We start from the raw sequence: 26,064 nt of genomic DNA on the forward strand, positions 1-26,064 counted from the left end.
AATGTAATTATTGGGGTTGCTTCTTTTTTGTAATGATTGCACTAACATGTATATATTTTACATTGTCTTTACAATTACTGCAATGTTGTAAAATAATGCACTTTTCTAATTTTTTCATTAAAATATGGCACGTTTCAAAATGTATATTGTTGCTTTTATAATGAATGTAAATGGTTAAGGGATATCCTGTAAATTTGCACCACAGAAGCTAACTTCAGTGGTAGTATTTTGTACAAAAGAACAGACATCTATAGAGATTTATGAATATATATAATATATTCAAATTTGAATGAAAATGTACAGAGAAGATTTAACTGATGAATTTAAGTATAAAGAGATGTTATAAATGACAACTATTTTGCATGCAATAAAAAGTACATTTTTGTCAACTTTTATGTGCAAAGTGACATTCACAAACTTTCCCCAAATCAGAGTTACAGTCAATTAAAAAGTTGTTTACTGCGATTGGACGAATGAACAGCTGGTAAACGATACCCCCTCACCCCTGCACCCTCCCTTCTATGTAACATAATGGCAGCATAGGTGTCACCAAACATGACCAGTCTAGAGGGTGTTTAATTGTTTTGGTGATCGAATAATGTGGCTATGGGTTTAAAGGGACCTATTTCCCAATCTGAGTGCTGTAACATATTCGACTCAGTACAGGCTACATGGTTAAGTCAAATTGAGCTCATGGTAGCTTTACTGGCACAAAGGAGTGATCACGACCAGAATGTGGGCCACACTGCACAAGCTTATTGTACAGGGCCAGAGACTGCACTTATAGTTCATAGAAATGGCATGCACATTTTTTTAAAAATTCTATGTGGGCATCACTGGCAACACAAGCATTTGTTACCCATCCCTAATTGCCCTTGACAACTGAGTGGCTTGCTAGGCCATTTCAGAGGGCAGTTAAGAGTCAACTACATTATTGTGGGTCTGAAGTCACATGTCAGCCAGACCAGGTAAGGACAGCAGATTTCCTTCTCTTTAGGACATTAGTGAAACAGATAAGTTTTTACCACAATCAATTATAGTTTTATGGCATCATTACTGAGATTAGCTTTCAATTCCAGATTTTTATTAATTAATTGAATTTTTAAAATTAATTCATTTTAAATTCCACCAGCTGCCTTGGTGGGATTTGAACTGCAGTCCCCAGGGCATTAGCCTGGGCCTCTGGGTTAATAACTCAATAACATTACCACTACACCACCATCTCCCCTCAAGTGTAAGAGGTTCCTGGTCCCGTTTTCCCCCTTACTGATGGTTCTTGACTTTAGGATTTTATAAAGGACAAATTGCACAGACACAGGATTGGGCTGAACCACAAACTTCTTTATTAAAACACTCCTATCACCCTGATACAAAGACCTCTAAACTAATTTAAAGGACACCACATGGCACCTTGATTGATTCATCCAACTTAAATCTCTCCACGATTTAACCTTGGCTCCCATCCAAACACACAAGTCACCACAACTTATAAGATAAACCTTTTTCGCAAAAACTACAGGCAAAATCCCATGTTTCTGCCCCTAACTCACTCAATTCAAAACCTCCCAGGATTTGGTTGTTACACTTAAAATTGCTTTAAACTCTCAGCCCCAAATACCCCTTGGATTTGGCTGATAACTTACAATCGTCCACGCGGTTGAACCTTCCGTTAAGAATTTGTAGGTCCACGAGCCAGGTTGACTGTTCCTGACCCTCCTTCTTGACTGCAGTGCCAAACCCTTCGATCTTGTCCTTTTTATGATGATCCTTATTGAAATATCATAAACACATTTCCTGAAGCCATCCTGTTGGATGGTCAGCACTTAGCACCTTTTAATCTCTTTTCTCTGTTACCTGCCTGGTCCAGACAGATCCACTTTGTGCTGATGTTATTTCCATGACTGAGAACAATGAACTCCACCAAGGTGAGGTAATTCAGGCTCCAGAGCTGATATACATGAAAAAGGTTTCTCTCATGTCTGTGGTCTGGGGCCAGGTAGTTGTAACAATGGCCTTCCCAATTACTTAACATGATGACAGTTATCCTGTGTCACTGCTGTGATAATGTTCCAAATTCCAGTCCTTTAACAGTATCAGTTCTGTTGTGATGTTGGAATGTTTGAAATTGACCCATCGGAATGCAGCCTGCCTTTGCGTGCTTTGTGTTGAGGTTTGGTTCTCATTCACAGTACTATTCTCCGTGGGGGTCGGGGGTCCCTTCCCCATATTCCACAAAATCCAGTTTTAAAGGAATTCTGATCCCACATTTTCCCCTTTAATATCTTTAATACTATCGATATTACCTCCGATGAAATCTTCTGTCGCGTTACGGGAATTGTGAGCCTCAGCCAAATCACTATCTATACATCAGAATTCATTATCAAACCCCTTCTTAACCATTTCCCCATGTTTTGCCTTTTGGTTTTTCGTTTCAGTTTACACGACAATCTTAACACATACAATATTATAGCCATTTGTACAATCACCAACATGTGCGAAGCAACTCAAATCCAGGAGGGAATTTCAATATTGAAACCAATATCCCACCAGGGTGGGGAGGCTATTTCCCTAATATCATCCCCGTGTTTCTGTTTCTCTGTTCAAGAGTAGAATAGTGCTTTTGAGACAGTTCCACCTCCTTCACCAATTTCATCAAGTGCTCGGGCAAGGGTGGGCTATGTGTTCTTGGAGGTTTGGGAGGGCACTGCCTATAGTGAGGTTGACCGAAGTATGATCCCAGATAGGGATTATCCTTTCCTGCAAAATCTGAACCTCCAATGGGGGCTTTGAACAGAAGGTCGGGTCCTGGATGGGGCACCAGGTGTCATTGTTTAGCCTGAACCGGCTTGCGCTGGTGGTAACACAGTATGTCCCGTTGCCTTTATATGCCACCTAAGGTGGAAAATGGTCCTGAACCATCACCTCCATAGTGCAGTTGATGGGGTGTGCACCTTCCAATCGAATTTGTTCAGATGCTATGGGCACAACACCACATGTGCACCTCTTTCCTGACACCCCTTTAGGTCCATGCCAGACATAGAACTCCCCCATTTAGCCACATACGAAGTGGCCTTTTGATGCCGCATATGTACCTCATTTCGGATGACCCCAACATTTTCCACCTGGTATACTGGTGCCAGCCGTTGTCGCTGGCCCATCACTGACATCCTGAGAACGTTCCCCATTATACTTTAGTTATACTGGTCACAGTTAATATGGACTGGGTACGCTTCTCCGTCTCTGCTGGGCACCACCGGGGCAGTCGTACCTCCGTCAAATTGAGGACAACAGATGCTATCTCATAGTGCAGGTCATGGTACAACACCTTCCCTGTTGGAATTAGCACCAACCCGTTTCTGGGTCCAGGTGTTGTTAGGGGACACTTGACTTCTATAACCTGAGCCTTTGGGGCCCTGGGTAGGGCTGTTTTCCAAGTGTTATCAGTTTGGTAGCATTGACATGTATGGGGGATCTGGGACCACATAAGAGGCTAGACACTGAGTCCAGTCCAGTCCGGATCCAGAATCCTGCCATTGGCGTTTGAAAGCAATGGCTGCCCGCTTCTGGCATTTATGTTCTGATCCCCACCCACATACACAAATCCCTTGCTCCTCCTTCCACCAGTTGTCCCAACACAATTTTGCTCCCCCCTTTGTCCCAGTAACCCATCTGAAATAATACAGTCAGTTTTAACATAATTATGGAAAAGGACAGGGATAGAATAGGAGTTAGAGTTCTCAACTGGGGCAAGGCCAATTTTACTAAACTGAGGAGTGATTTAGCGAAGGTGGACTGGAAACAGCTACTTGAAGGTAAATCAGTGTCAGAACACTGGGAGGCATTCAAAGGGGAGATTCAAGGGGTTCAAGGGGCAGCACAGTGGCGCAGTGGTTAGCACCGCAGCCTCACAGCTCCAGTGACCCGGGTTCAATTCTAGGTACTGCCTGTGCGGAATTTGCAAGTTCTCCCTGTGACCGCGTGGGTTTTCGCCACAAAAACACAAAAAAAATTTTAAAAGTAAAAAGAAAAAATAACGAAAAATAAAAGTAAAATGGGGGGCCCGTCATGCTCTGAAATTATTGAACTCAATGTTCAGTCCGGTAGGCTGTAGTGTGCCTAATCGGTAAATGAGATGTTGTTCTTCATTGTTTGCGTTGATGTTCACTGGAACACTGCAGCAATCCCAGGACAGAAAAGTGAGCATGAGAACAGGGGGGAGTGTTGAAATGGCAAGCAACCGGAAGCTCAGGGTTCTGCTTGTGGATTGAGCGGAGGTGTTCCGCAAAGCGGTCACCCAGTCTGCGTTTGGTCTCCCCAATGTAGAGGAGACCACATTGTGAGCAGTGAATACAGTATACTACATTGAAAGAAGTACAAGTAAATCGCTGCTTCAGGGCAGGACACTGATACTTCACCGAACTGGTATCCGGTGGAATTGGAGTATTTAGTTGAATTGGACCCCAACCAATCGTCCGCTTTCCCTCATGGGAATATATGGTTGCCCCATCTGTGTCCCTTGTCTTGCCCCCCCTTTGTTGCAATGGGTCCAGCTCCCCCCATACACCCGTAGTTGAAAGACATGTCGGTGTTGCCCTGATCCGGCTGTCCGGCACCCACCAGGATTGCCACCGCGTTCAGCCACAGTGTACATCCCATCTCGTGTCCTTGGATCCGATTTGCTTCTCCAGAATAGAGAAAAAGGAGAGAAATAGCATTACTCTGTGAAGGGTCCTCCCTGCACAGGTCAGACTTTGGTTATGTACAAGTTTAATTTACTCTGTATGAGGGATGTTCCCTCCACAGGTTAGCTTTTCGGTTATGTACAAATTTACATGGGGTGCCCCAATTACCGCATTCCCCCTTCCTATATATCAGGGTGGCGTCTCTTGTAGCTCGGGGTTGGTGTGCAGAGAGGCGTCCAGGCCACCCTGGATTGGGGTGTCCGACTACTCCTTTTTACTGCCCTGCTCTCTGGGCCTTGCCTTTAAATAAAGAAAACTCCCCTTTAACCCAAAAGTCATAAAACCTAAGGCTACAAAATCACAACTTCAGAAAACAAGCTTAAAACTTACATTCTCCACACAAAACCTTTATAACACACACACAGTCTCTCACTGGAAGCTTCCCACTTGTGCTCTCCATGTGCACACCTTAAACTTAATCAACTTAAATCAATTAACATAGCACATGTTTTACAAAGAAACAAAATAAAATAACTTAAGTTCTGGGTTCTCAGGTCTTCTTTGTTCAAGGTCCCCTTTGAAGCAACTGTAAGTAGGAACTCATGACAAAAGCGAATTTTCACAGAACAACTTCAGACAAAATTTAAACCTAACAGCAGCCTCACACAGCATGGGGGAGAACCCCCTATATCTCTCTCAGAACAATGAAACAATTTTTTTTTACAGTTCAATATCCATGTTATCATAACTTCTTTCTCACATCCATTAAAAAAACTCTTGAAACACATTAAACAACCAACTGTTTTAAAATCACATACAAAAAGAGACCACAAGGGGTTAAACAACCTTTAAGTGACACAGACACTGGCTTGCGAATCAGAGACATGAGTCACTCTCTCTCTCTCAGCACTAGAGCACAGCACAATTGGGTTTTAACACTTCCAACATCCACTCAGTGACAGACACTGAACACTGGAGCACAGACACGCAAAATCAAACAAGACACTCTAATAAAACGCACAAACAGAAACTGAACCAACTTACATACACACAAGGTTTTCTTTTACTGTTCGCACAGTGTTTTAAAACCTACCATGTGAATCTTCTGATTAACTTCCTCTCACCATTATCTTTCAATCCCAGCACCTATCCCTGTCCCTTGTCTATAACCTGCTGTAATGCTGCCACCAGAAGTTTCACTGGGTCTTCTACTTGCTCTTTCTCTGCCTCTACTGCCTAACGTTTCGACCCTAGGGAACTCCCGTTTACCTTCTCCTTCTCCACCTCTACTTCCCGTGGCTTTGATCTTGAGGAACCTCCATATCCTGGTTTCCCCCTTTTAGGGAACTTATACTCCCTGAGCCAGTGTCCCGTCCTTCCGCAGTTAAAACATGCCCTGTTCCCGCTACCCTCTTCTTGCTTCCATTCTCTTTTGCCACCCTTGCTTCCCTTCATCTCATGAACTTTTCTCTTCTATCTGAGCTCCTCCCCACGGTCAGCTTTAAACATTAGGGTCAGCTTCCTCAGTGACCCTGCCTCAGTGTTGTCAGGTCTTCAGGGTCAAACCATGATTCCGCCATTGTTCTGATCCATGGAAGGCTGTGAGCTACGAGGCTGCTCAGCCAATTTTCCTGGAGGCCCCTAGCAGTTACAAACGGCCCTGGTTTCCCTCTTTAAATACACTGACCATAATCTGTCCACAAACGCATCCGGTGCCTCACCTGCTAGCTGCTGGGTCTGCTCGACCTGCAAGAACCGACTGCCCTGACCATGTCCCAACGCAACCAAAATCTCATCCTTCAGACCATTTACATTGTCCCCTCCCATCTTAATGGCTGCAGATAGGCTTTGGTACTCCTTCCTGTCTAGAGAGAACAAGATCATCCTTTTCATCTTGTCCTCATCGCAGTTGTTGATCCCCCCTATTTGCTCCATACGAGCGAAGTGGACAGAGGCGTCTGCTCCGTGCTTCAGCTTCGGCACGCCGGCTAGCATTTCCTGTAACTGTAGGATAGTATATGGAACCACATAGTCACTCTGCAACAGCCCCGGACTGCCGCCTGCTGGGGGCAGGCTGAACTTCTGCTGTCGCAGGGGCACATTGATCTCAGTGGACCACCGCGGTGCCTCGGGAGCCAGCCGACTCCCGCTGTACTGGATCCCGTCATTGAGCTCTTTCCCCTCTTCATCCCAGTCTATACCACCTTCTCCTGGTGTCATGAGACAAGCCATACCCCCGGCCCCTGATAATGCTAGAGACAGCTTCTGAATCCTTTCCCTACAGGGTACGTGGTCAGCCTCTTCGTATGCCCGACTCTGAGCTACCCTGTATTCTGCCTTAATGTCTTTCAGCTGCCTCTCAGCCTTGCCAGCCCGCTCCAGCTTCCTGGCACTTTGTTCACATTGAGCCTGGCACTCTCTCCTATTCTCCGTAACCTGACACTGTAATACTTTACTGCGTTTATTGAAGTCTCCTCCTGCACTTTCCTCTCCTGCCTTTCACTGCATAATTCTGCCACCACGGCTTCTCTTTCGCCTGCTCTGTTCTCCAACTCTGCCTTTTCTTCCTGTATCTGCTTGAGTTTTTCCACTAAAATTTGAATCTGCCTCTGCATACACAGTAGCCAGACGGCCTTTTCCTTTGACTTCTTGTGTGCACTACCATCCGCTCTGGACAGTCAGTGGACATCAATTCCTGTACCCATGATGCAGAAAAGTTTAACTTGCTTCCCTCATGCTTGGATATCCTATCTGCCATTAAGGGTTTCTTGCCTTTGGCCCCGTCCATAATTTGTCCTTGACCTTATATGTAAGAGGTTCCTGGTCCCGTTTCCCCCCTTACTGATGGTTCTTGACTTTAGGATTTTATAAAGGACAAATTGCACAGACACAGGGTTGGGCTGAACCACAAGCTTCTTTATTAAAACCCTCCTAACACCCTGATACAAAGACCTCTAAACTAATTTAAAGGACACCACATGGCACCTTGATTGGTTAGTCAGATTTAAATACCTTCATGATTTAACCTCGGCTCCCAAACACACAAGTCACCACAACTTATAAGGGAAACATTTTTTGAAAATAACCACAGGCAAAACCCCATGTTTCTGCCCCAAACTCACTCAATTCAAAACCCAAACCCTCCCAGGATTTGGTTGTTACACTTAAAACTGCTTCAAACTCTCAGCCCCAAATACCCCTTGGATTTGGCTGATAACTAACAGTCGTCCATGCGGTTGTACCTTCCGTTAAGAATTTGTAGGTGCACGAGCCAGGTTGACTGTTCCTGACCCTCCTTCTTGACTGCAGTGCCAAACCCTTCGATATTGTCCTTTATATGGTAATACTTATTGAAATATCATAAACACATCTTCTGAAGCCATCCTGTTGGATGGTCAGCGCTTGGCACCTTTTAATCTCTTTCCTCTGTTATCTGTCTTGTCCAGGCAGATCCATTTAGTGCTGATGTTATTTCCATGACCGACAACAATGAACTCCACCAAGGTGAGGTATTGCAGGCTTCAGGGCTGATATACATGAACAGGTTTCTCTCTTGTCTTGACCGGAGTGAATGCTGTGGTCTGGGGCCAGGTAGTTGTAACAATGTCCTCCACAATTACTTAACATGATGACAGTTATCCTGTGTCACTGTTATGATAATGTTCCAAATTCCAGTCCTTTAACAGTATCAGTTCTGTTGTGATGTTGGAATGTTTGAAATTGACCCATCGGAATGCAGCTGCCTCTGTGTGTTGAGGTTTGGTTCTCATTCACAGTACTATTCTCCGTGGGGGTTGAGGTTCCTTCCCCATACTCCACAAAGTCCAGTTTTAAAGTCTAGTTGGGGGGGAGGAATTCCAATCCCACACAAGTCACATTTCTCAGCCTAATCAGCCATTCTAAGAAACAAACCTTTGATGTAGTACAAGTGACCCAAAATGACCAACTTTAGATAGTTTAAAAGCCTTTCTTATCGATCAGTTACTGCTGTCTGTGCTTCAATAAAATAAACTCTGTATCATTCCCTTGATTGCCCAGTGGGTAGCTAGCCATACAGACCTGGACTGGAAAACAACATTTTGGTTCTTCAGAACATTCCGAAGGTTAGACAATATCATACACAACCTGTCTCTTATCCACATCACTTAATTCCTTCATGAAATAGACATTCAGCTCCCTCTAAATGTGCCACTACCTTCCATTTCAGTCTGCTGTGAACCTTCCCCATCATGTCTGTAAAATAATTTAATTTACATTGTCTCTGTATCTTTCTTCTTTTGAGCTAAAGTTCTTCGTGCTTGTGGAATTTTTGACTAGAAATTGTTGTTGGAGATAAGAGCAGTTGAATGCTTAGCAAATTCCTCTGTCTACTACTTTAATGTTAGCACTGGAAAGTAGGGCAGGCAACAGCTGTAGAGCAGCAGCCATTTAAAATAAATGGGTTAAGACCTCTGTTCAAACATCCTGATAACAAACATAATGTTAACACTAGTTAACCTCTCATGGTGTTGCACAGTGAGGGGATGGGGTGGGTAATGGGGGGAGGGTCAGATTGAGTGTAGTCTTGAGATGCAGTGCAGAAAGAGGGAAGCGATAGGTGGACCACCATGTGCAGATGTAAGTTATAGTGCCCTGAATTTCCTCAGACTTCCTGCTGCCGCATTGCCATAACTTCACTGAAGGTGTGTTCATTGAAGTTGGTTTCTGCTGAACTAGTGAGGTTACAACAGTGCAGTGACATAGATACAAACCTACTAATTCTTCTACATTCGGGAGTTTAATAAGTGCTTTAGGATAATCTATCTTCCAGATGTTTGGACTGTATCAGCAATTCAAAGTGCCGCTCTGCAGGCATATATAATGACATGAAACAAAAGCTTATGGTAATAATGAAGGGCTTTCAGTGCTACAACTACAAGCATAGCCTCACCTTTGCTTATTTTTCCACTCTCAAGTGAGAGATAGCAAGAAAGAAAATTCCCAAATCCCACACCCACTCTGTTAAGAGAGAACAAAGAACAAAGAACAGTACAGCACAGGAACAGGCCATTCGGCCCTCCAAGTCTGCGCCGATCTTGATGCCTGCCTAAACTAACACCTTCTGCACTTCCGGGGCCCATATCCCTCTATTCCCTTCCCATTCATGCATTTGTCAAGATGTCTCTTAAACGTCACTATCGTATCTGCTTCCACCGCCTCCCCTGGCAGCAAGTTCCAGGCACTCACCACCCTCTGTGTAAAAAACTTGCCTCGCACATCCCCTCTAAACTTTGCCCCTCGCACCTTAAACCTATGTCCCCTAGTAACTGACTCTTCCACCCTGGGAAAAAACTTCTGACTATCCACTCTGTCCATGCCGCTCATAACTTTGTAAACCTCTATCATGTCGCCCCTCCACCTCCGTCGTTCCAGTGAAAACAATCCGAGTTTTTCCAACCTCTCCTCATAGCTAATGCCCTCCAGACCAGGCAACATCCTGGTAAACCTCCTCCGTACCCTCTCCAAAGCCTCCACGTCCTTCTGGTAGTGTGGCGACCAGAATTGCATGCAATATTCTAAGTGTGGCCTAACTAAGGTTCTGTACAGCTGCAACATGACTTGCCAATTTTTATACTCTATGCCCCGACCGATGAAGGCAAGCATGCCGTATGCCTTCTTGAAGGAAACCCAGAAAATGAGATGCAGAGTGTTGACATAACTGGACAGGGCTTCTATGTGTTTAATTCCTCATAAAATGAAGGACAACAAGGAGATAAAGGCCTGGACTATACCTTACCCATGAAGTTTACGAAAAGGTAGTAGAGCTGCTTTTCCTCATATTTGCTCCAGAAATATTCATTTCCTGGGTGCAAAGATCAGGAAAAAGGGTTTAGAGATCTGCCTGTCTACTTTGCCTTGGACTTCTGCGACTTGCCCAGGAGGGCGCTGAACTTGCAACTAAAGTAGGGCTAGGCACATTTCAGAGATCCAAATGAACTGGGAGGAGCATTACCACCCTTTACCTCATATTCCTTCATATGATTCCATTGGGTGCCCAATCAGAGGAGTGCCTAAAAAAACAGGAATTGGGAATATTGCTAGGACTTCCATGGATTGGATCATTTCTGGGGGCCCTTAGTGCAGCCTGAGAGAAAAGAAGGAGGAAAGGTATTTATTTCTTAACACCTCCCTAGGATGATTATCAGGCTTCTGGCTGCTGCTCTACAGCTGCTGCCTGCCCTACTTTCCAGTGCTAACACTAAGGGTACCCAAAGCCCTATTAAGGGCCCAGGACATGAAATGCTGATGACAAGTGCAATATTTCAGGTATGCTGTTCCTGTCCAGTGTTTTGTAAGTGTGGGGCGGGGTGGAGGGAGGTGTCATTTACAGGAAAATAGGGCCTATTGTCACTCCCCTAATATTTAGGGCAGACAGGAGACAGACCTTGAGTAAGTGACTCCCACATACAGATTCCATAAATATACAGAATATGAATGTACTTCAAGCAGGGCATGTACCTTTATTGTCTAATTTTTAGACAGTATATTGTTGATAGATGGGATTAAGATACAGATCAACCAAGATCTAATCGAATAGAGGAACAGGCTCAACAATCTGAATGGCCTACTCCTGTTCCTATATTCCTATGTATTGCATTCAGGTTCAAAAATCACATTTTACATATGTCTTCTTCAGTGCAGGTTTTAGTTAAATTATAGAAATACCCTTAACATTGTACTCATTGCAATAATTTACTGGTCTTCAAAGGTCTGTCTTTGCTTGGAAGTTAGCTTAATTGCATCATTTAGCCAGAAAGTTGTTTTCACTGAATGGAAATATATTCTTCGTGAACAGCATGCAAGCAGTAGATGACTTATGTATTACTAACAAAGTACCCATGCAAGTCACTATTTTGCCTAGTCAGCCTAAATGCATAATTTAAATGACTATTGTGTTCAGACAGACTATGTTAGTGACTGTTAGGGCTGGATTTTCCCACAGGCTTCGGAACACTGACGTTGGGACCAAATGGGGGTCCCAAGCCTGCACTTGCTGGCAGTGAGACCAGATCAGTAATCGTCCGGGAGGTGGCCTCTTAATTGGCTGCCTCCGAGCTTGTCATCCAATTAAGGACGGCTGGTGGGTTTTCGATAGTGCAGGCTCTGTAGCCTCGGCAGCCCCATAGGGAGACGTGGGCGCTGCTGATGTAGGTCGGGGACCACAAGGGAGCTTCAACATGGAGGTGCCATCACTGGCCTGCACAGCAGTGCAGAAATTAACAAGACTGAGGCTGACAGGTCCATCACGATGGAGGGGAACCCCCACCCCCTCGCCCCCCACTGGATTAGGATCGGCTGCGATTGCAGCCTTCCATGCTTGAGGCCTCCACAATGGGGAATGGAGCCTCTGGCTCTGATGGCTACCAGTATGCCGCAGGAAGGCCGCCTCCATTGAGTTGGCAGCCTTCGTACATGGTGTGGGGGTGGGGGGGCCACTCTGTCACCATCAAAATGTTGGAGAGGCTGCAGAATCACCCCAATTGGGGTCTCAATCACCTTAATTGGCTGCCTGTCTCCATCCAACAGGCAGCCGATCCTCTTCCCAACTCACCGCTGGTCCCAAAATGGCTCCCCCCATCTCCCGGTCCCCACTGCCTCCAACCCTGTCTCCATGGGGCTAGGAAATTCAGCCCCAGGTTCAAGCACTGTATTTTATTTCATTCCTTCGTGGGATGTGGACGTTGCCGGCTAGGTTAGCATTTATTGTCCATCCCTATTTCCCTTTGAGAAGGTGGTGATAAGCTGCCTTCTTGAACTGCTCCAGTCCTTGGGGTGTAGGTACACCAACAGTGCTGCTAGGAAGGGAGTTCCAGAATTTTGACCCAGTGACAGTGAAGAAATGGCGATATAGTTCCAAGCTGGGATGGTGCGTGGCTTAGAGGGGACCTTGCAGGTGGTGGCGTTCCCATGCATCTGCTGCCCTTGTCCTTCTGGTAGAGGTCGCGGGTTTGGAAGGTGCTGTTGAAGGAGCCTTGGTGAGTTGCTGCAATGCATCTTGTAGATGGTACACACTGCTGCCACTATGCGTCAGTGGTGGAGGGAGTGAATATTCGTGAATGGGATGCCAATCAAGTGGGCTGCTTTGTCCTGGATGGTATCGAGCTTCTTCAGTGTTGGAGTTTCACTCAGCCAGGCAAGTGGAGAGTATTCGATCACACTCTTGACTTGTGCTTGTAGATGGTGGACAGGCTTTGGGGAGACAGGAGGTGGGTTACTCGTTGCAGAATTCCCAGCCCTGACCTGTTCTTGTCACCACAGCATTTATGTGGCTGGTCCAGTTCAGTTTCTGGTCAATGGTGACTGCCCCCGGATGTTGATAGTGGGGGATTCAGCAATTGTAATGCAATTGAATGTCAAGGGGAGATGGTTAGATTCTCTCTTGTTTGAGATGGTGATTGACTAGTACTTGTGTGGTGCAAATGTTACTTGCCACTTATCAGCCGAAGCCTGGATGTTGTCCAGGTCTTGCTACATATGGACATGTGCTTCAGTATCTGAGGAGTCATGAATGGTGCTGAACATTGTGTAATCATCAGCAAATATCCCGGCTTCTGACCTTATTATGGAGGGAAGGTGATTGATGAAGCAGCTGAAGATGGTTGGGCCTAGGACACTACCCTGAGGAACTCCTGCAGTGATGTCTTGGGACTGAGATGATTGCCCCCCCAACAACCACAAGCATCTTCCTTTATGCCAGGAATGACTCCAACCAGTGGAGAGTGTTCCCCTGATTCCCATTGACTGTAGTTTTGCGAGGGCTCCTTGATATCATACTCAGTCAAATGCTGCCTTGATGTCAACGGCAGTCACTCTCACCTCACCTCTGGAGTTCAGCTCTTTCGTCCATGTTTGGACCAAGGCTGTAATGAGGTCAGGAGCTGAGTTGCCCTGGCAGAACCCAAACTGAGCGTCAGTGAGCAGATTATTGCTGAGCAAGTGCCGCTTGATAGCACTGTCGACGACCCCTCCCATCATCTTTCTGTTGATCGAGAGTAGACTGATAGGGTGGTAATTGGCTGGGTTGGATTTGTCCTGCTTTTTGTGCACAGGACATACCTGGGAAACTTTCCACATTTCTGGGTAGATGCCAGTGTTGTAGCTTGGCTAGGTGCGCAGCTAGCTCTGGAGCACAAGTCTTCAGTATTATTGCCGGAATGTTGTCAGGGCCCATAGCCTTTGCAGTATCCAGTGCCTTCAGCCGTTTCTTGATATCACGTGGAGTCAATCTGATTGGCTGAAGATTGGCATCAGTGATGCTGGGGACCTCAGGAGGAGGCCGAGATGGATCATCCACTCAGCACTTCTGGCTGAAGATGGATGAAAATGCATCAGCCTTGTCTTTGCACTGATGTGCTGGGCTCTCCTATTGTTGAAGGTGGGGATATTTGTGGACCATCCTCCTCCTGTCAGTTGTTTAATTGTCCACCACCATTCATGACTGGCAGGACCACTTAGCCCTGTCTATTGCCTGCTACTTCCACTGTATGTAATAAATTATAGGTTCACAAAGCCTAGATATATGACATATGGGTCTAAGAAACATATATAAAGGTTTTATAATTGTAACAGTATTTATATATGATGCTTAGCATAATTAATTAGAGTTTTATTTGTTGTAGTGACTAGAATTAAGTAACAAAAATGAAATTGGGAATCACAGCATCTGTGCTTCTTTTAAAAAGCAAATAATCGTAACAAAATTGTAATTAACAGTAATTTGCGATAGTTCTGACTATTTCTGTCAGTTCATTCCTTAAATTGTTTCTGTTGAGCAATAAGTGGTAATGATATCACCATAGAGTACTGACTTGAAGCATTTACTGACTCTAATTGCAAGGAAGCTAAATAATGTTAGTAGATACAGTCAATAACTTGGGATGACTCAGCACCAACTACGTATGCGCCAAACCAGTAGCTACAATGATGTCATCCTGTTTAACTGAAACTCTTTTGCAAACAATGCAGAGGAGAGAAAAATTTATAATTCTTTATAACTGATCCTCCAATTAACTTCTGATGATGAAATTCTATGTAAGTTTTTATTAATTACTTAATGACTTTGAAGGTTTTGTACATTTGTTTCCTTTTCTATGATTGTTATGTGTGTTGTTACATTTGGAATGCAAAACACTTCACAATTAAGGAGACTCACCTTCAAATTCAGTTATGCTTATTCATAGGAGTACCACCCTTAAATGATTTATGTTGCTAGAAGTAGTATGGGCCAGATTTTACTGTCAAAATAATGGTGAGGCTAACGGTGAAGCAACTTCATGCAGGGCAAGAAGCAAATGCACACTTAAATGCGAATATCCAAAAGTCGCTGTTTGAGGTGTGCCACTGTCTTCCTCAGGATTGCCATCCATCAAATGTCATGAGGTTTCTGTATTTGCACGGACTAAATATGCTGCAGATATTTAGGGCTAGTAACTACAAGCGTAATTACAAGTAATTACAAGCATGCCCTTTTAATGATGTGGTAACTGTTAACGTCTGCCAATCAACCTCTCCAGTACTGCAAATTAACTATTATAAGTGTGGAGTCTCATTTGTTCAGGTGATGAATTTTTTAGGAAATTTAAATTTTTTTAAATATTTGAGCTGAAGGGTTTAGGGGCAAGTCTAATGATAGACACCATGAGATGGCCTGCTCAGGAAAAATCAGGTTATATTTTATACAAGCAAAACAATCTTTTTGTGCAAAAGCTGACAAGAGTTTTATATTAAGAGGGTCTGTCAGCTGTTAGACTCATGTTGCGAAATATCAGTGGAATTTAAGAATCATGGAATATTTTTCTTTGGATGTTAAAATTCATGAAAAAGTAGATGTGGCTAAATTAATGAGCAAAAGTGGTAATTAACTTTTTTCTATTACTGTAGCATCACTTCTGCTAAACAGCCTGAAATAGATGTAAGGAGAAAAGTGAAGAAAGCAAAAGTAGGTTAAAAAGGCTTGTTAATTCATGTGAAAGTGCTGCTAAAGCCTACGTTAAGAAACACACACTGTTTTGCTTATGGGAGAGGGACAGATACATGTAAAATAAACAAATGTCATAAACTCCTATTCAGAATAGAACATATGAACATAAGTACATTGGAAATTGGAGCAGAAGTAGTCCAAATGACCTCCTGAGCCTGCTTCAACATTCAATAATATCATGGCTAAACTTTTACATCAACTCCACTTTCCTGCCAGATCCCCATATTCCTTGATTTCCTTTGTGCCCAAGAATCTATCAATCTTAGTCTTGAATATACTCAACAACTGAGCATCCACAGCCCTCCGGGATGGAGAATTCTGAAGATTCACAACTCTCTGAGTGAAAAAATGTCTCCTCATCTCAGTCCTAATGAGGTCGCCTCATTATAGGAAGGATGTGGAAGCTTTAGAGAGGGTGCAGAGGAGATTTACCAGGATGCTGCCTAGACTGGAGGGCATGTCCTACGAAGAAAGATTGAGGGAGCTAGGGCCTTTCTCATTGGAGCGAAGAAGGATGAGAGGTGACTTGATAGAGGGGTACAAGATGATGAGAGGCATAGATAGAGTGGATAGTCAGAGACTTTTTCCCAGGGTGGAAAGGGCTATCACCAGGGGGCATAATTTTAAGGTGATTGGAGGAAGGTTTCGGGGAGATGTCAGAGGTAGGTTTTTTATACAGAGAGTGGTGGGTGCGTGGAATGCGCTGCCAGCGGTGGTAGTAGAAGCAGATACATTAGGGGCTTTTAAGCGACTCTTGGATAGGTACATGGATGATAGCAGAATGAAGGGTAGGTGGTTACTTGGATCTTAGAGTAGGTTAAAGGTTCGGCACAACATCGTGGGCCGAAGGGCCTGTACTGTGCTGTACTGTTCTATGTTCTATGTTCTATGTTCTAATTGGCCAGCTTCTTAACCTGAGACACTAGAGTTCTACACTTTCCAACTAGGAGAAACAACCTCTCAGCATCTACCCTGTCAAGCCCTCTAAGAATTTTATATATTTCAATGAAGTCATCTCTCATTTTTCTAAACTTCAGAGAATATAGGCCCATTCTACTCAATCTCTCCCCATAGCCCTCTCACTCCAGCAATGCGGTCCTTTCTCTGCACTGAGGTTGCAGTTGTAACTGATTCACTGTTGCTGGGTCAAGAAACTGGAACTCCCTTCCTAACAGCACTGTGGGTGTACCTATACCAAATGGCCTGCAGAGATTCAAGATGGCTGCTCACTACCACCTTTCAAGGGCAATTAGGGATGGACAACAAATGCTGGCCTAGCCAGCGATGCTCACATACCATGAAAGAATAAATAAAAATTGCAACATCTCACAGTTTGCTGTCATTGTTGCGTAAAGGAGGTCACTGAGGCTGTCTGTTCCAAGAGAGCTGACAACATTTCATTCTCTTGCCAGGGAGCAGCAGATGGAGTGGATTGCAGACATCCTTATGGTGCAGGGTGCCATTGACTGCATGTACATTGATCTATTCCGAATCAACCCATTTAACACATAGGCAGTGCCAAATGGCATGATGGAGGGTATCCGCAGTATGAAGACGTGACTTTGTCTCCACAAGGACTATGCGGTGGTCACTTCTAACAATGTTGTCATGGACAGATGCATCTGTGACAGGTAGATTGGCGAGGGCGAGGTCAAGCAGGTTTTTACCTCTTGTTGGTTTCGTCACTACTGCAGCTATGCCCTTAAGGACTCGGCCAGCTCGGTCAGTAGTGGTGCTACCGAGCCACTCTTGGCGATGGGCATTGAAGTCTCCCACCCAGAGTACGTTCTGTGTCCTTGCTACCCACAGGACTTCTGCCAAGTAGTGTTCAACATGGAGGAGTACTGATAGATCAGCTGAGGGAGGGTGGTGGGTGGTAATCAGCAGGATGTTTCCTTGTCCATGTTTGACCTGATACCATGAGACCTCATGGGGTCCGGAGTCAATGTTGAGGACTCCCAGGGCAACGTCCTCCTGACTTTGCAATACTATGCAGCTGGTGGGACAGGACATACCGAGGGATGATGTTGGAGGTGGGACAGGACATACCCAGGGATGGTGATGACAGTGTAAAGGACATTGTCTGTAAGGTATGATTTGGTGAGTATGACTATGTCAGTCTGTTGCTTGACTAGTTTGTGTGATAGCTCTCCCACTTTTGGCACCAGTCCCCAGATGTTCAAAGGAGGATTTTACAGGGTCAACAGGGAAGGGTCTGCCATTGTCATTTCCTAGCCCAGGTTGATGCTGCATAGTCTTTCTGATTTTATTCTTATTCAGCTTTTCTGTAATAGTTTGGCACAACTGAATGGCTTGCTGGGCCATTTTACAGGAACTGGAGTCATATGTAGGCCAGACCAGGTAAAGGTCATTAGTGAACCTGATGGGTCTGATAGTTTCATGGTCACCATCACTGGGAATAGCTTTTAATTCCAGATTTATTAATTAATTGAATTTAAATTACACCATCTGCCATGGTGGGATTTGAACTCACATCCCCAGAGCATTAGTTGGGGCCTCTGGATTACTAGTCCAGTAACATTACCACTATGCCACCGTTCCATTCCACCGGTCTGCCAGCGCACCAAGCATTTCATTATGCAGTCCCTCAGCCTTCTTCTGTAGCCACCCCATCAAAGTGTTCAGCTGAGTTCCCTGTATCGGAAATCAATTGTGACTTTTTCCCCCCTGCCATGGCTGCAGGTCTCTCATATGCAGTGTCATGTGCAGATCCCACCTCTTGTTGTGTGCCACCTTGTCCTGAGAGAGAGAGGGAAGTGTGCCAGTCAGTATAATGCAATCTGTTTGGGTGATGTGACTGTAATGTTTGAATAGCTGGCAGCGTGTGCAAGCTACGAAATGTGGTGTGGGGCTTTCAGCAACGGTAAGTGTGTGAGGATGAGGTGCAGCTATGAATGTTAGGTAAAAGTCTTGATTGGGAGAAATTGTTGGTAGATGAGTGATGGTGTTGTGATGCATTGGGCAGTGCTTGAGGCTCATGGCACAGTTATGACATTTGAAGAGAATTCACTGACCTTAACCACTCGTGTGAGGTCATTGAACTTTTTGTGGCACTCAGGGTTTGATTCCTGGCATTGACCTCCATGGTTATCTGCTCTCATTGTCTTCTAAGCATGTGACTGCAGGCCCTTTTAGTCTCTTGTGGATATAACACTTCTCTCCTCCTTTGTACCAAGCCCCCCAGTGCAGCATCCGGAAACCTTGGATAATGTTCTCTCTCATGTTGTGCCATTATTTAGTCTTTATCCATATCAAAGTGACTTGTACAAGGACATCAACAACTTCCCCAGCCACAGTGCAACTCCCTTTTAAGAAGTGAAGTCTTGACTTTAAGTAGTGCAGACAAACTCCAGCTTGTGCTAGCCTCTCATGATTTTGAGCCCCCTACTGAGGCATGCAGTCAACCAACAGCATGGTTAGTGCTAGCTGCACGCTCCAACCATGGTAATGAGCAGGCAGCAGGAAGTTCCAGTGGTGTTTTTATTCCTCAAGGGAAAATATATTCATTGAGAATTATGCATTACTTCTTTAAGTGTTTGCCATTGCTTATCTGCCATCATATCTTTTAATTACATTTCTCAATCTACCTCAGCCAACTTACCCCTCATACCTCCATAATTGGTATTGTTTAAATTTATGACCCTAGTTTCAGACCTAACCACATCACTCTCAAACTTTATATAAAATTCTCTCATATTATGATCACTCTTCCCCAGAGGATCCTTGACTATAAGATTAATAAGTAACACTATCTCATTACACATTACTAGATCTAAAATAACCTGTTCTCTCATTGGTTCCTCATCATATTATTCTGCAAAACTCTCCCGAATGTATTCCATTAACTTTGGCAATTTGGTTTGCCTGGTCTATATGAAAAGTATTGCATTACCCTTGTTACATGCTCCTTTAATTTGTTAATTTATACTCTACCCAACACTATGATTACTGTTAGGGGGTCTCTAAACTACTCCCACCAGTGTTTTCGGTCCTTGGTTATTTGCTAGCTCCACCCATACTGACTGTACATCCTGATTTTCTGAGCTAAGATCCTTTCTCCCTACAGTCTTTATCTCACCCTTTATTATCAGGGTGACCCCACCTCCTTTTCAACTTTTCCTCTCTTTTCTAAAAGTCATTTAGTTCCTGGAACATTTAGTTTCCAACTTCAGTCACTCTGCAATCATGTTTCAGAAATGGTTCCTAAAACAAACCCCATTGATCTCTATTTCTGCCATTCTGAATTTGGCCTAACCATCAGCCTCAAGAAAACGAACATCATGGGGCAGGATGTCAGAAATGCTCCATCCATCAATATTGGCGACCACGCTCTGGAAGTGGTTCAAGAGTTCACCTACCTAGGCTCAACTATCACCAGTAACCTGTCTCTAGATGCAGAAATCAACAAGCGCATGGGTAAGGCTTCCACTGCTATGTCCAGACTGGCCAAGAGAGTGTGGGAAAATGGCGCACTGACACGGAACACAAAAGTCCGAGTGTATCAGGCCTGTGTCCTCAGTACCTTGCTCTACGGTAGCGAGGCCTGGACAACGTATGCCAGCCAAGAGCGACGTCTCAATTCATTCCATCTTCGCTGCCTTCGGAGAATACTTGGCATCAGGTGGCAGGACTATATCTCCAACACAGAAGTCCTTGAAGCGGCCAACACCCCCAGCTTATACACACTACTGAGTCAGCGGCGCTTGAGATGGCTTGGCCATGTGAGCCGCATGGAAGATGGCAGGATCCCCAAAGACACATTGTACAGCGAGCTCGCCACTGGTATCAGACCCACCGGCCGTCCATGTCTCCGTTATAAAGACGTCTGCAAACGCGACATGAAATCGTGTGACATTGATCACAAGTCGTGGGAGTCAGTTGCCAGCATTCGCCAGAGCTGGCGGGCAGCCATAAAGACAGGGCTAAATTGTGGCGAGTCGAAGAGACTTAGTAGTTGGCAGGAAAAAAGACAGAGGCGCAAGGGGAGAGCCAACTGTGCAACAGCCCCAACAAACAAATTTCTCTGCAGCACCTGTGGAAGAGCCTGTCACTCCAGAATTGGCCTTTATAGCCACTCCAGGCGCTGCTTCACAAACCACTGACCACCTCCAGGCACGTATCCATTGTCTCTCGAGATAAGGAGGCCCAAAAGAAGAAAGAAAGAAAGAAAGAAAAGAAAGAACTTCAACTATATTGTTCTGAATGTTTCGTGTTTTCATACATAGCACCTTTAGTTTTACACGTTTTATTATTTTTCCCTGATGCGACCTTAGTCACTAATGCTCTATTATCATTGTTAAACCCTTTGTTCCTTCCTGACACAATCTGCTTAATTTTAACCCAACTCGTTACTGTTCTCTACAGACATAACTTTTCTCTTCATTCTTATAGATTTACCCTTACCTGAATCCTACCTCTCCCTTTATGGAAAGGATGTTTCCCCTTGTGGGAGAATCTAGAACTAGGGATCACTATTTAAAAATAAGGGGTCGACTATTCAAGATGGAGATGAGGAGAAATTCTTTTCTCGCAGAGTGGAGTTGAAGTTACAATCAGATCAGCCATGATCTTATTGAATGGTGGAGCAGGCTTGAGGGGCCGAGTGGCCTACTCCTGCTCCTAATTCGTATGTTCGTATGTCCTAGTTATTTGTTTCACCAAGACACTGGCGCAGCTCAAGTGACATCCACCCCAATGGAGCAGCTTCCTCTTTCTTCAGTATTGGTGCCAATGCCCCACGAATTGTACCCACTGCCTTTGACACCACTCTTTCAGCCTTGCATTTAGACCTCTAACCTGTCTGTTCTTATGAAAATTTGTGTGTGGCTCATGTAATAATCCAGCGATTATTACCTTTCCGGTTCTGCTTTTTAATTTGTACACGAGCTCCTCAAACTATCCTAGCAGAATTTCATTCCTAATTCTATCTATGTCATTGACTTCTATGTGAGTCACAACAATGGGATCCTCCTCCACCTTCAACAAGTTCTTCTCCAGTCATGAGGAGACTGGTACCGGCAGGCAACACAGCCTTCAGGACTCAGAGAACAGTATCTTTTCTCAGACTACAATATCCTCTACAACTGTCACATTCCTTTTCACTCGCCCCATTTGAATGGCCTCCTGCACTGTGGTCAATTTTCTCATTCTCCCTGAAGTTTGCATTCTCACCCACAATGGTAGCAAGTACCTCACAACTGTTGGACGATGACAAAGGCTGAGGCTCCACCATGACTGCACCTGAGGTCTCCTTGCCTGCCTGAGCCACAGTCACATCCTCCTGCACCTGACCACTAAGAAAATCTAAACCACTACCTAACCTAAGGTGCGTGACTGCCTCCTGGATCAAAATGTCCAGGCAACTCACTCCTTCTCTGATGCATTGCAATGTCTGTACCTCAGACTCCAGCTCAACAAATCTGAATCAAAGTTCCTCAAATTGCAGTCACAGCAACCAAAAGTGCAGTTTTTCATGCTGTGTAAATGCTATTTTAGTTCTCTGAGTGATCCTGCTCCTGCTCTTAGCTGCACAAACGTTTACATTGTAGAAGTTTCATCTGTCGAACAGGACTTTCAGTTAAGTTTGATAAGCATGCGACCTCAGTAAATTTGCAGTGGTGATAAGGAAATTTCAATCCTTCAGCTCAGTGACATGTATTCAGATTACAATGGGCTAAATTGACTTTGGGTCATTCAGATTGAGGAAGTGGGGTTGCACCCTTGTTCTTTCTGTTACGGAGGAACCTTACTCAGTTCTCTCTATTTCTTGATTAAAAGGCATGAAATTTACTGAACAAGTTCTCTTTTGTAGTTGGAGCAGTAATCAACTTTACTACGTTTTCTCCTTGACTTTAAAAAGATAATTCCCAAGTGCTGAACTTAATTGAATGAATGTAAAAGACAAAGCTGCATGAGCTGGCAGTGGAAGAAAATATCCAGTCCTGATCAATGATCTAAGGGTAGGGATGAGGGTAGGGGTAAAGTGAAAGTTTATTCTAGTGTGCATCTCTTAATAAATTCCACTTTAACCACTGGTTTTCAGTCATGCACTTCTTCGTGTAGCTTCACTAAGTTTCCCAATCCTAAATGCACCCCTTGCTGAGGCAGCAGCTGTTGTGGATGTCTACTCAGGCAAGCAGCAACATGCACAGTATTCATATGATTGACTACATTCATGTGACTTCCTGTTAGGGATTTGCATCCCTGTATCTGAACCAAGGGTCTCTTTGGTGCAATCACTGGGGGTTAAGTGTTTTCAGATGCTGTGCCTGTAGTCACTTGTGCAGGGCGATATGATGGCTTAGAACTGCTACTGAAGTAAGAGCCAGTGTATAGTAATGGACATCCGTGAGTTCCACGAATCTTTCTTTGTTGTTACCTTGGTTTATCCGCCAAACAAATTAAAGTTGTCCATAAAAGCAGAAAATGCTGGAAATACTCAGCAAGTCTGGCAGCATCTATGTCTGTGACCTTTCATCAGAAAGCTGCCCATGTTTGTTTGAAGCAACCTCGCTATGCTATGTTCCATTGATATCAATTTTATGGAGGCAAGCGATTGTTCAACATGATAAGTACATTCCAGCATCTTATTTCTAGATCTCAAGCTCTGGAATTCCCTCTCTAAACCTATCTGCTTCTATCTCTCCTCCTTTTTGACGTTCCTTAAAAGCTTTGACCAAGCTTTTGGTCACCTGTCCTAATATCTCCTTATGTGTTTGGTGTCAATCTTTGCCTAATAAAGCTCCTGTGAAGTGCCTTGGGACATTTAATTAAGTCAAAGGCACTATATAGATGCAAGTTGTTGAAGAAGTTGTTGTTATTATGTCTCAAAACTGGCCCTATAATGTCTGCATCTGGAGACAACGGAAAAAGATCAAGCAATCTACAAGACATTTGCTACACTTGCTTGATTCCTTCATCCTGCACTGTTTCTGCTCATCCATCATTCGTACCCTGTTTCTCATGCAGTGTTTGCTCTAACACATTACTATCAATATTTTATGTTGTTATTGCAGAAAATGAAGTTCTGTTCCTGTGTTGGTGGGGGCAGAAAACCACTGAATTCTCCTCACTATGGGAAGAGACCAGAGCAGGCAGTATTGGGGCACTTTTCCCAGCCCCTTTGAGCTGGGTTTGGAGGTGGAGCAGGGGGTAGGGAGTTCTGGGAAAATTTGAAAAGAATGTGCCAAGCTGGCTCCCCTACGTGTTCCTGCTTCCTCACGCTTTTCCCAGGGGTGGGCAGAGTCTGATGCCAACAACCCCCCTGTCAGCAGCAGGAAGCCAATTAAGTTAAGTATAGAGGCAATTAGCAGGCATTTTTGGATGGCTGTGGAATTTTGCCAGCAACGCATGGGGCTCCCACTGTGTCTGTAGCTCATCAACTCACAGGAGGCGAGAGCAGAATGGGAGCTTGGAGCCATGGGATTCATATGCAGTGGTAACTTTAAAGGACAAAATTGTCAACCCTTGGGACATCCGCAGACAAGTTCTTGCAATTGTTTGCTTGTCACCCGTAGATGGATCTAGCAGATAGTGCTGGGTGTGAGCAATTGGCATCTCCATCTTGTGCCGCCTTCTCCTTCTCCATTCATCTCAGCAGCACACAGCATTCACACTAGGTCTGATGACTGCTCTTCACTTTGGGTGCTCTGATTGGCCCTCCTGTGTCATCAGGCTGCCCGCCATTCCTACTGGAGACGCTCCGGGAGGCAGCTTCTTAATTGGCCTCCTCCAGCAAGATAGTGTCCAATGTCCCGCCACGCACGTGTCCAGGTTCGCGACCCAGAAATCAGCCTGATGCTGGACTCGCTGCTCAAATGGGAAAATTCAGCCTTATTAGTGCATAAACACACACATCTATTTGGATATTCTATCCAAACTTTTTAAATACTTCTGCAGAAACAATCTTGCTGTGCACAAAATGACTCCACGTTTGCCGAGAAAACAACAGTGACTACACATCAAAAGATAATTTATTGGCTCTGAAGCACCTTGGATTGCTCAAGAATATGAAAGTCACTACATCAATGCAGTTTTGTTCTTTCTTTCATTCAGTAAATTAGCAGCAAGAGGATAGTCCAGCAATGGGTAGAGATGAGGAAGGCAAACTTATAATGGAGACTGAGGGAATGACAGAGATACCAAATCATTACTTTGCCTCAGTTTTTCACAGAGAAGGTAAATTGGATTATAGAACTACTAGAGGTTAAGTGCAAGACAAAATCTGTCAGCAAAGTGTTTGATCAAGTGCCACATAACAGGCTTGTCAGTAAAGTGAAAGCACAAAAATAAAAGGACAGTGGCAGCATGGATACAAAGTTGGTTGAGTGACATGAAACAGAGAGTACAGGTGAACGGTTGTTTTTCGGACTGAAGGAAGGTATGCATTGGGGATCCCCAGAGGTCGGTTTTAGGACAAGTGCTTTTCTTGATATATATATTAATGATCTAGACCTGGGTGCGAGGTCACAATTTCAATATTTGCGGATGACACAAAACTTGGAAATATTGTGAACTGTGAGGAGGATAGTGATAAACCTCAAGAGGACATAACAATCTGGTGGAATGGACGGACATATGGCAGATGAATATTAACACAGAGAAGTGTGAAATGATTCATTTTGGTAGGAAGAACGAGGAGAGGCAATATAAAATAAAGGATATAATCTAAAGGGGATGCAGTAGCAGAGGCACCTGGGGGTATATATACCTAAATCATTGAAGGTAGCAGGGCAGGTTGAGAAAGTGGATAATAAAGCATATAGGATCCTGGGCTTTATAGATAGGAACATAGAGCACAAAAACAAAGAATTTATGATGAACCTTTGTAAACCACTGGTTCATCCTCTACTGGATTAGTTTGTCCAATTCTGGGCACCACACTTTAGGAAGGATGTGAAGGCATGAGAGAGGGTGCAGAAAAGATTTACAAGAATGGTTCCAGGGATGAGGAACTTCAGTTACGTGGATAGGTTGGAGAAGCTGGTGTTGTTCTCCTTAGACAAGGGAAGATTAAGAGGAAATTTGATAGAGGTGTTCAAAATCAGGAGCGGTTTGGATAGAGTAGATAGGGAGAAACTGTTCCAATTGGCAAAAGGGTCGAGAACCAGAGGACACCAATTCAAGGTAATTGGCAAAAGAAGCAACGGTGACATGAGGAAAACTTTTTACGCAGAGAGTGGTTAGGATCTGGAATGCACTGCCTGACAGTGTGGTGGAGGCAGATTCACTCGAGGCTTTCAAAAGAGAATTGGATAATTATCTGAAGAGAAAAAATTGCAGGGCTACGGGGAAAAGGAGACTGGGACTAGGTGAGTTGCTCTTGCAGATGGCTGGCAAGGA

The sequence above is a fragment of the Heterodontus francisci genome, chromosome 5, assembly GCF_036365525.1.
Source record: "Heterodontus francisci isolate sHetFra1 chromosome 5, sHetFra1.hap1, whole genome shotgun sequence".
In the NCBI taxonomy this organism is placed as follows: Eukaryota; Metazoa; Chordata; class Chondrichthyes; order Heterodontiformes; family Heterodontidae; genus Heterodontus; species Heterodontus francisci.